The sequence below is a fragment of the Hylobates moloch genome, unplaced genomic scaffold (assembly GCF_009828535.3).
Source record: "Hylobates moloch isolate HMO894 unplaced genomic scaffold, HMol_V3 SCAFFOLD_15, whole genome shotgun sequence".
NCBI lineage: Eukaryota > Metazoa > Chordata > Mammalia > Primates > Hylobatidae > Hylobates > Hylobates moloch.
In genome coordinates this window covers 60,209,453-60,220,790 of record NW_026652290.1, presented here as the reverse complement: position 1 = coordinate 60,220,790, position 11,338 = coordinate 60,209,453, and the positions used below count along the sequence as shown (strand labels likewise).

The following is an 11,338-nucleotide window of genomic DNA, read 5'->3' as shown; positions in this document are numbered from 1 at the left end:
CAGAAAGGATCTTGGGGATTATCTGGTGCATATTTCTTAAGCTGTGGTTCAAAGACCCTCTTCCGTGAATGAGCTTTAGGATGAGAAATTTGAGTGTCTGTGGATATAAGCATTTTTCTACAGAAAGAGCCAAAGCTTTTACCATATTCTTAAAGAGATACATGTGCCAAAACATTGTTTGTCCTAAGAGGGTTGAGAACCTGTGATCTGACTGTATTCTCTCATTTGTTATATAAGGAGATTGAGGTCAAGAGAGGTTAAGTAACTTATACAAAATCATAGTGACAACAGAACCTGGTCATAGACCCAGGTTCTACACATATTGCCTTTCCAGAACACCACCACATTGCTGAGGTTTTGTTCTTGCTTGTCTGTTAATTTCTCATACAATATAAAATGAATTAAATTGTTTTCACTTTTTAGTCTATTCCATCTTTTTTTCCCCTCTTAATTATCATTCACTGCTGGTTGGTAAGGAGGTGGTAAAATTAGTGCACTCGTATATTGCTGGTGGCATTCTAAATTAGCAGTCTCTTGGAAAATAATATGAGATGATAAATTACCAATAAAACATTCATAGCCTTTTCACTTAGTAACTTTTATACTGAGAAAAAAAATCCTAAAATTGAACAAAGCCACACACAAAAAATGTTCATCTAAGTATTATTTTATAATAGTGAAAATTATCCATATAGTGGTCATTTCATTGATTACTAAGCAGCCAATTAAAATTAAGGTTTTATATTAAACGATGGGAGGAAATGCTTACAACACAAAATTAGGTGACAAAAGGGACACAAAATCTAAATTATGATTACAAGTTTGTAAAAAGTAAGGACAGGAAAAAAAACTAGAAGTAAATACAACAAATGTTAACTGGTAATTTTTTTTCTTCCTCTTTTCTTGATGCCAAATCTTAGATAATGCAGTTATGGCCATAATTTTTAAAAGGTAAGTAAAAACAATACTATCATTGACTCCAAATGAAATGGACTTTATATTTCCCACAGATTTATCATCTTACAAACACTCAAATACTTTCCTTTTGTAATAAAATTTCATAAGCATTAGGTCACTGTCTTCAGAATTACGTGTAAGATTACCAATTACAAGTTAGTTGGCCAAATAGGTACTCGATTTCCCTATTATAAAATTGTAAGCTGATAGGGGGTGTGCAATTTAATTATTTTTTTAGACAGGGTTTCACTCTGTCACCCAGGCTGGAGTGCAGTTTAAATTCATTTAGTTTAAACATGTTCTTAGTGTACAGTCTGCTTTAAGGTCTAGTCATATGTTCTTATTTTGATATTTCTGTTTAGTACAGCTGTAAAATGAAAACAAGCATGTATTCGTTTAAAATCAATTTCTAGTTTCTACACACACACAAATTCAAGCTTGCACACGAGCTAAACCAGCAGGGGGCGAAATACAATAGGCATAAATTTGACAAGCCGTATAGATTTTTCTTACTTTAGTGACTGAGCAATAACACAAACTCCAGCATCACCACAAAGCAAATGATACTCCCATTTAAAGTGATGCAGTCTCCGTATATCTTACAGCGATTGAGTAGTAAAGAGACAAATGCGGGTCCATTGGAGCGCTCCGAGTTAATTTGTCTAGAACATTGCAGAGGCGGGATAAATCGTGATGAACTGCTATTGTCCTTATCTTTCTCCTGATTTGTATAATTCCTCCACCCAAAGGGGTGGACACTTCTCTGTGGCTGAGGGGGTGTTTTCCATTCTTGTTTCTTTGCATAACTGCTGAGCTTTGCTGTTTGGGGACTATTTTAAATTATTCAAATTACTGATGCAGACGTTTGGCAAACATGGGCAGAATGAGGAGCCGGCGGGGGTCATGATTTGTAGGACCCCGGGCTCATCATCCGAGACAGTAATCATACTCCCGTAGCCTTGTACTCTGATTGTTACACTGGCTGGTGTTCTAACAGATATTCATTGTAAAGGAGGAGGAAAGGTAATATTTTTATTACCTTTATATAAATAACAGTTGATTATTTGAAAATAATCAACTGTTCAGGAGTGATGATGGAAACAAAATCGGTTACGACTTCTGTTCCAGAAATGCGTTTGAATGCAGAAGTTTATGGTGGTCTCTTTAGCTTCACTGGATATTCTCCGTAAGGATCTATGAAAAACGACCACCTTCTCCATCCATTAGCCAAATTCCGGACTACTATTTTCTCGTCGAAGACAATTTGTCAGTTTGGCGGCTGCTTTCCCACCTTAAATTCTATTTATCGCAATCTCTTGTTATTTGTTAAATATCAGCTTCTTCCTCTGTCGGCATAAATTTAAAAAGAGGAAGAGACGGGCTGTGAGTGAAAAAGTCGTTTTTCGGGGCGAAAAGGGCAAGCTGACGAATGCTCTCTAGTAGGTTTTTGGTAAAAATGTGGTTCTATATTTCCAAACCTTTACAATTTTATTTGGAGAGCAAGAAACTTAACCTGGTCCTGAGCTGAACGTTAACCGGCTGAGAGGAGCACCTGTCCCTCGCCGGGAGCGCAGCCTCAGCCGGCGCCTGAGTGCGGGAAGACGTCTATCCCCCTACAGCTTTATGACTCGCAAGGAAGTAAAAGGAAAGGGCAGCTTGCCCGCACCCAAAATGGCGGCCGGCGCTCTGCACGAGAGCGCCTGCGCAGGGATAAGCGTTCTGTGACACCAATTCCCCTAGAGTGTCCTCCCCCACCCCACAGCACCCACCAGCGCCCGGTCCCGACCTAGCCACCTGCGCCCGGAAGTGACGTGTCGGCGGCAGCGGCTCCCCCGCTGCATGATGGGAGAGTGTGTGGAGTGGGCGGGGGGTCTCCGCGGAGGAGGTGGAGGCGGCGGCGGCGGAAGAGGGCGGAGGGTAGTGGGATGGGGGTCCCGCGGCAGCGGTGAAACTCCCGGTGGGCGTCCATGGTGCTGCTGCGCTGACAGGGCTGTGAGCAGCCGGCCTTCCGCTCTCACCAGTTCCGCGTCGGAATAGACGGTCCTTCCCCGGGGACTCAGTTCCTCCCCGGGCCCCTGAGCCATGCCCATCGCGGCCGCCCCGAAGGAGCCAGGTAAGCGCCGCCGCTCCGCTCCCCTAGCTGCGCCGGGGAAAGAGGGTGCGGGGACCGGGCCCGGCCCAGCAGCCGGACCCTCACCCGGGCCGGGAACATCTGCCCGCCGCGGAGCCGGGGGCTGCGAGGACGGAGCTGGCTCTGCGGGCCTGCGGGCTCCGGGCTTGGGCTCTGCTCTCTTCTGCGGCGAGTGCGGGAACGCCGCTGGTGGCGCCCGAAGCGCACGGCCCCCTCCTCGCCATCCCGGGCACCGGCCGGGTAAGTGGGAGTCCTTCACTCCCCGGCCGCCGCCGGCTCTCCCTGCCCCTTTGCTTCTACCTCCCAAAGCTCCGCGCTGGCTGCGTTCTCCCGGGAGCTGTTCAGAAGTTTAGGGCTTTGCTCGGGCTTCTTCGCTCTCCTTCCCCCTCCCTCGTGACAGGTGTAAACACTGCCTCCTTCACCGAGGCCCGAGGCTGGCTGCGACCTCAGTGTGCTGCTTCCAAGGGTCTCTGAAGCAAGCGAATTTGGAATCCTCCAACAGGCAGAGGGGACAAGCCCCAAAGCTCACGCATCCCTTCCTGAGAGTACCTTTTCTGCTGTCTTCTTGCACTCTTCAAGAAATTATCTGCGTCTCCTCTCCAGATTGCGTTTGAAAAGTTGCACCATTATTCTTTAAGTGCCTGGTTTGGCAGGTGCTGCGTCTTACTTGGGGCAGAGGCAGAGTATGGAGTGAGGGGTGGTAGGGTCCTTGCTCTATTAGGAAAGTAGCGGGGATAGAAAGGTTTTTTTTCCTTGTTGCTTTGTGCAAGTTATAGCTTGGTTATACTGAGTCTTTTCTGTTGGGGCCGAGGGAAGAACTGACTCATACATGTAAATTTTTTACTGGGCAGGGGGATGAAACAGAAGTAATGGTTCCGTTTCAGAGTTCTCACTTTAGGAGAAGTAAAGTAGAACTTTGGTTTTCAACTTTTCCTACAGTGTAAGTCTTCCTTCCACCTCCTATTCCAAGGATTTTCTTTGGTGGAGGGGAGACACAGAGTTTATCTTTGATGCTACACTTAATTATTGCTTTCAGTTAACCTCTTAGACATTAAAATATGTGCTAAACTCTACGGACAACAAATGTTTCAACATTATTATGTTAATTAGCACAGTCACGTACATTTTATATGCTTTACCAGTTTAAATGTTGGCTTTTTTATTAGTCATTTTTAACACTTCGCAGAGGTGTATTTGTTTAAACAAAATATCTGTGGTAGCCTCCTAAATTTTGTTCATAAAGATATTTCACATGGATTAAAAGACATCTTGTGTAAAACATCTAGCCCAGTAAATGGCACCCAGCAGATATTCATTAGATCTAGTTGTTCCTCCGTGGATTAAATTAGATATATCAGTTGATCTTCAAAGTACATATATATTTTTAAATCTTCAAAAACCTCTGGAAAAAAATCCACTACAATTCACATAATATGTAGGGCATTTAAGTTTTAATGTTGGCTGATCTTTTGACCTAGAGACTGTTAAAAAATAATCCTATATCACAACAAGGATAATATGTCCATAATAGCCTTGATAAATCTTGCAGAATCCAGTTTTCATTATGAAAATTGTATAATCTGGGTGAATCCTATTATAAAACATCATTTTACATTTTCATTTGTTCTGCTTACATTTAGTGAAAAACTAGTTCAGAAATGTAATGACATTTGAGTACCAAATAATGTTTTACTTTGTGTGAAATCTAAAGTGCTTTCCTCAGCAGGCAAAGTCTTTGAATAGCTTCTCATTAAGGGATTGCCCCTTCTCTCCCAACCCTTCCCCCAAATCTCATAAAAGGCCGCTAGGTATTTAGATATTTTTAAATCATCATAAATTATTTAAATAAAATGTTTATATTCTAATTTAATGTTACCTACACTTTGTAGATTAAAAAATAAAGGTTTTTCCCTCTATTCTTAGCACTTTCAATTCCTTTTTAAGTAGAATAGTGAACTTTCTAGCCGGAACTTTGTAAGTATTTTTAGTTTTTACACTATTTTGAAAATCTGGCATTGTATGGATTTTACATATCTCATTTTGCTAATCATTTTCTCTATCAGTTTGTGTATATATCAGATATAGTCACAAGTCCTTTTGCAGCTTTATATGATAATTGCTAACATATATGAGCAGTATATATGTTGCTCATATATATTGCTTCCTATGAGCAAGATAGTTTTCTAAATGCTTTATATACAGTGTACTAACTCAATCCACACAACAACCTGTAAGGTAGTAAGTAGTAGTATCCCTCATTTTTCAGAGAGGAAACTGAGGCACACAGATACTAAGTAACTTGCCTTAGGTCAAACAGCTGGTAAGTGACAGAGCCATTTGCTAGACCATTTATACAGTCTCATGCAAAACTATACTATGTATTGTCTGTGATTTGTGCAATATGTAGCAAAAGTATAACAACGTGCATGGGAATGATAAACACCAAGTCAGAATAAAAGTGACCTTTGGAGAACTTGAGAGGGATGAAGGATCTAGGAGGGGCCCATGGGTTTACAAACATATCTTTATATCCTCAAAAAAATCTGAAGTTGACTTGTTAAGAGATTAAGATTTAACACACCTGGGTGATGGTTACTTGATCATTCCTTATGGCTTTTTTCTCCCTAAGGTTTGCATGAAATTCTTTACAATGAAATTAAAAGTTAAAGGCCGGGCGCGGTGGCTCACACCTGTAATCCTAGCACTTTGGGAGGCGGAGGTGGGCAGATCACCTGAGGTCGGGAGTTCAAAACCAGCCTGACCAACATGGAGAAACCCTGTCTCTACTAAAAATACAAAATTAGCCGGGTGTGGTGGCACATGCCTATAATCCCAGCTATTCGGGAGACTGAGGCAGGAGAATCGCTTGAACCCGGGAGGCGGAGGTTGCAGTGAGCTGAGATCATGCCAGTGCACTCCAGCCTGGGCAAAAAGAGCGAAACATCGTCTCAAAAAAAAAAAAAAATTAAAAGTTTAGGTATTTAACTTTAAAACATATATAAAGTATCACTCTTCTTTCAGCATTGTATATTTAAAAAAAGGACAGGAAAGGAGTTAGTATTATTTTATTTTGTGTTGACTTTCTTTTAAAATACAAGGAGATTCTGAGTTAAAAAATTTTTTTTTTTGATTAAGAATTGTTTGCCTTTCCAGATTCCTCTGCATTAACTTCCCTTGCCTGGGCTCTTCCCTATTGCTAACAACCATTTAACAGCCCTTTATCACACTCCTAGTTTCTATTTCTGGCCTTACCCTCCTAGGGTAGGGGCTCATAGGTCTGTGGATTAGACCTATTCCCAAGAAAAGGGAAAAGGTCAGAACTAAGTGGGGAGGAAGAAGGGAGGTGGGGAATCACTGCTTATTGATTTGGGATAATTGAGAAGAAGAGGGAAATAATGATTTAAGACTCCATCCCGTGGTTGTCAGTCACTGTCACCCTTGTTCCAAATAGCTAACTTGAAGATAGGCCTTGCAAAGATAGATTGCTAATTAATTAAAGGTTAATTTACAAGCACTGTATTTGTGAATAATTCCCATAGAAAAATTACACAGTAAATGAGAATTTACTGTAGGTTCTATTTATGTAAATATTTACAGTATACCATAAACCATTTCAATTAAATATCTACTGACACCATGCATGTTACCTTCTTCCTTTCATTCATCTATTGAGCACCTGCTATTTGTCCGGCCCTGTTCTAGGTGCTGGGGATACTGAAATGAACAAACAAGAAAAAATATCTGCCCTCCTACAGCTTCAGTTTCTTTGTGTGTATATATATATACACACACATTTGTGTATGTATTTGGGACAAATAAGCAAGTAGCAATAAAATAAGCAATAGCAATAATGGCAGATGATGTTAAGTATCATCAGAAAAATGGAATCGGTTTTGGGGGATAGGGAGTGGTGAATTTTTTGCTTTGAGCCAGTAGTAAGGAAGGTTGGTGGGGCTTGCTGTTTTATATAGAGTGGAGTCAGAGAAGGCTTAAACCTGAAGAAGGGGAAGCAAATAAGAAGAGTGGTAGAAACAGAAGTATGCCTGGAATAGTCAAGGAATTGTGGCAGAGAAGTCCGGGGTGGATAGAATAGGGTGAACAAGTAGAAGAGTAGTACGAATTGTGATCAGAGTTAGAGGGTGAGAGGGGCAGTGTTTTAGGGTCCTTACAGAAATTCTAATGACTTAGGCTTTTTACTATGGGAGATGGTAAATCAGTGCAGGATTTTTGAGTAAAGGTGTAAGATAATTTATGTTGTAAAAGTATCTGTCTAGCTGCTATATAGAAAATAGACTATAGGAGTGGAATGTAAGAATAGAAGCAGAGTCAGGAGAGAATTGTGCTGGTAGAGTTAAGAAGAGATGGTAGTGGCATGAACCAGTAGAGGTGAGAAGTGGTAGGACAGTTTCTTGAATTGGAACCTGCAATAATTCCCTCATTTTTAAACTGAGAAAGCTACAGAGGCACTCCCTTCTGAAAATTCAAGGCCCTTGCAACCTATGTTTCCAGCTTACTGCCTGTACCCTTCATATATCCTGTGTTCTAACCATATTTTATTATGTGTCTTACTGTTCCTTGACAGGGGCCCCATGCTTTATCTTTAATGACTACCATTTCCTCGGTCAATTAAATCCTTCCTATTTCAAATTTTCTCCTTTTTGCAGTTTTTTTTTTTTTTTTTTCACCATTCCTCCTCTTCCCAATCAAGTATGATCTTTTTCTTAGACTCTTGGTAGCCACATTTTACTTCAGTGATGTTTATATTCTATCTTGCATTATTTTTGCTGTTCTCTTGTATTATTCTCCTTAATTAGTTGTTTCTTTAAGGTTGTGACTCCTTTTACTCAGTTCTACCAGTTTTGTATGTAATAGATGCTCAGTAAATAGTGGGTGTATACATATTTAAATTTTTTTAAATAGTCTTATTGCAGAAGCATACAGGAGCATCATAGAAAATAGACAAGCAAAAAAACAAATCACTTTTTTTTTTTTTTTTTTTGAGACAGAGTCTCACTGTGTCACCCAGGCTGGAGTACAGTGGAGTGATCATGGCTCACTGCAGCCCAGACCTCCTGGGCTCAGGCAATCCTCCTGCCTCAGTCTCCTAAATAGCTGGGACCATGGGTGCACACCACCACAGCTGGCTAATTGTTTTTTATTATTTGTAGAGACAGGGCCTTGCTATGTTGCCCAGGCTGGAAAAATTACTTTTAAAAAACCCCTCAGCCAGGTGCGGTGGCTCACGCCTGTAATCCCAGCACCTTGGGAGGCCAAGGCGGGCATATCACTTGAGGTTTGGAGTTGGAGACCAGCCTGGCCAACATGGTGAAACCCCATCTCTACTAAAAATATAGAAAAATTAGCTGGGCATGGTGGCGGGCGCCTGTAATCCCGGCTACTCAGGAGGCTGAGACAGGAGAATCACTTGAACCTGAGAGGTGGAGGTTGCAGTGAGCCAAGATCATGCCATTGCACCCCAGCCTGGGCAACAGAGTGAGGCTCCGTTTCAAAAAAAAAAAAAAAGCAAATCCCTCACTGTTACAGTTTATATAATGCATATTTTCCTACACATTTTAATATATTTATATATGTGTACTTTTTACCAAAATGAAGACTTGTTGTACATAGTATTTTGTAGATTTTTTTTTTGTTTTAAATCAGTTTAGTCATCTAAACTAATATTCAAGGCCATATTCAGATTCTTCCCCAGTTCACCAAAAAACATCCCTTGGCAACTGATTTACCCAAATCATTATCTACTTCATATTATGTTTTTCCAGTTATTAAAATTATGAAAAAATAATGTGCTTATTATAGAAAATTTGGGAAAATGTGGAAAAAAAGTAGAAAGAAAATCAGTGTGCCCATAATGGCAGGAACCCTTCTGTTTTAATGCCTGGCACAAAGTAATACTCAATAAATACATGTTAAGAGGGATAATAGAAGAAAAATATCACTAGTCATCATACTACAAAAAGAAAACTTAATATTTTGGTTTTCTTCCTGTTTTATTTTTACTGTGGATATGTGAGCGTGTCATACATATACATATGAATCGTATTGCATTGATCTTTCTTTTACTTATTAAATTGTGAGCATTTCTCCATGTTACTAAATTTTCCTTAAAACATGCTTTTTGGCTGGTGCGGTGGCTCACGCTTGTAATCCCAGCACTTTGGGAGGCTGAGGTGGGAGGATCACCTGAGGTCAGGAGTTTGAGACCAGCCTGGCCAACATGGTGAAACCCCGTCTCTACTAAAAATACAAAAATTAGCCAGGCATGGTGGCAGGCACTTGTAATCCCAGCTACTCGGGAGGCTGAGGCAGGAGAATTGCTTAAACCCAGGAGGTGGAGATTGCAGTGAGCCTAGATCACACCACTGCACTCCAGTCTGGGTGACAGAGTGAGACTTCGTCTCAAAAAAAAAAAAAAAAAACACAAAATGAAAAAAAACCATGCTTTATAATAACTGTGTAGAATGCCATTTTCAAGTTATCTCTGCTATTTCTCACTATTGTGGGTTTTCCAGATTTTACCATCATAGAAGAGCATCTTGGTGAAAAAGTTTGTACATAATTCTTTGACCTTATTGTTGATTATTTTCATAGGATCAAATCTTAGAAGTAGAGTTATTAAGTCAGAGGGAAAGCCTGTTACTTTCTAAGAGGTTATAATAAAATCACTCCTACCAGCAGTGGTTGGGTCCCCATCTCCCTCATTTCCTCAGATGATCAGTAATATGCAGTTTTTAAATTACTGGAATTTTTATTTTGAATTTAGGCTTTTCAGCAGTGTGGAATGTTTGCATAATTTAAAATTTTTGAATGATTTAAACCTGAGATATGCCTTTATTTGATGTAAGGTTAATCTTGCTTAATGCCATGCTCTTTTTAAGTTAACCTATTCCGTTAGCAAGCTATTTAAGTATTAAAAAACACAGTACTATCTTCTAGAACTATCTTGTCTAATACAGTAGCCACTAGCCAGATGTGTCACTTGAAATGAAACTAGTCCAAATTAAGATGTGATATCAGTGTAAAATACACAGCAGATTTTAAAAACTAATGTGAAATATATCAGTAATATTTTACATTGGTCACATGTTAAAATAATATTGTGGATACTTTGGGTTAAATAAAATTTCATCTGTTTCTTTTTAAATGTGGCTACTAGAAGATTTTTAATTGCATATATGGCTTTATTGTTGTCAGTTGGACAGCGCTGCTCTAGAAATGACACTTTTTATTTAGAGAAAAAATATAAGATTAACTTCACTCATAGAAAGGAATACATAGATTTTTTAAAATTACATATTACATTTAAACCTCTCAATATATTTTTCATAGTATACATGGGTTGCATGGTAATTTTTCAAGTTACAAGTGTTTGATCACAAACTATAACTTAACTATGGTTCTTATGCTCTGAAAGAAATATGTGTAGGAGGACTTGAGGGAGGGTGTTAGGAAACTTACCTGAGGAATTGATCTCTCACCTAAAAATTGAAGGATGTGTGGGAATGTCTTAGGCACTGGGACTGTAAGTGCAAAGACCCTGTGGCACAAGGGAATGTTAATTATCTACCTTTCAGAAACTGGAAGAAGGCCTAGCCTAGAGCATTGAAAACAATGGGGGAAAAGAGGAGTAAGGCTAGAGAGACAGGAATGGTTTAAAGTCTTTGTTAAATATATTTTTTTAAATCTTTATCACAAGAAGAGGATTGGCATGATCAAATTTGACTTTTAAAAAGATTACTTGGGTTGGGCATGATCAAATACTACTTAGGGAGATTAGTTTAGATGGTAAGGGCATTCTGGACCAGAGTGGAGTCAGAGGTGAAAAGAGGTAGATATTCCAGAATTGAGGGATTTGTGAGGTGAAATCATTTGTTACAGATGTTAAAGGATAAGGAGCTTTGTTAAAGGGGATCTTAAGTTTCTGGTATGGTAACTGGGTTAGAGAGCCCTGGAACATGACCAGCTTTAAGGAAAAAGAGCTTGAGCTCTGTTCTTGTTAAGCTCAGTTTGAGATCTTTGTGGAATCAAGTGGAGAGGTCTGAGCAGGGAGCTGGCTTGACTAGGCTGTAAAGATGAATCTGAGAGTCCAAGAATATGGTAATTATTAATAAAAGCCTTAGGTAGATGAAATTGTTTTGGGAAAATTGAGTAAGGATTAAACCTAGATAAACTTATATTACTAATTTGAGTGTGTTTAATGCCTATGGGAAAATTTATTTTGTAGCCCACTTT

At 39.7% G+C, this 11,338-nt stretch overlaps 1 protein-coding gene across 3 annotated transcripts in view; it reads left to right on the top strand.

Moving 5' to 3' along the window:
* Positions 1-2,878: 2,878 nt before the first annotated feature.
* Positions 2,879-11,338, top strand: part of AFTPH (aftiphilin) — a 69,474-nt gene continuing 61,014 nt past the window's right edge. For all 3 annotated transcript variants that reach the window (XM_032176762.2, XM_032176761.2, XM_032176763.2), the window contains exon 1: positions 2,879-3,070. The gene's annotated coding sequence lies outside the window, so the exon portion shown is untranslated. The remainder of the gene's footprint in view (positions 3,071-11,338) is intronic.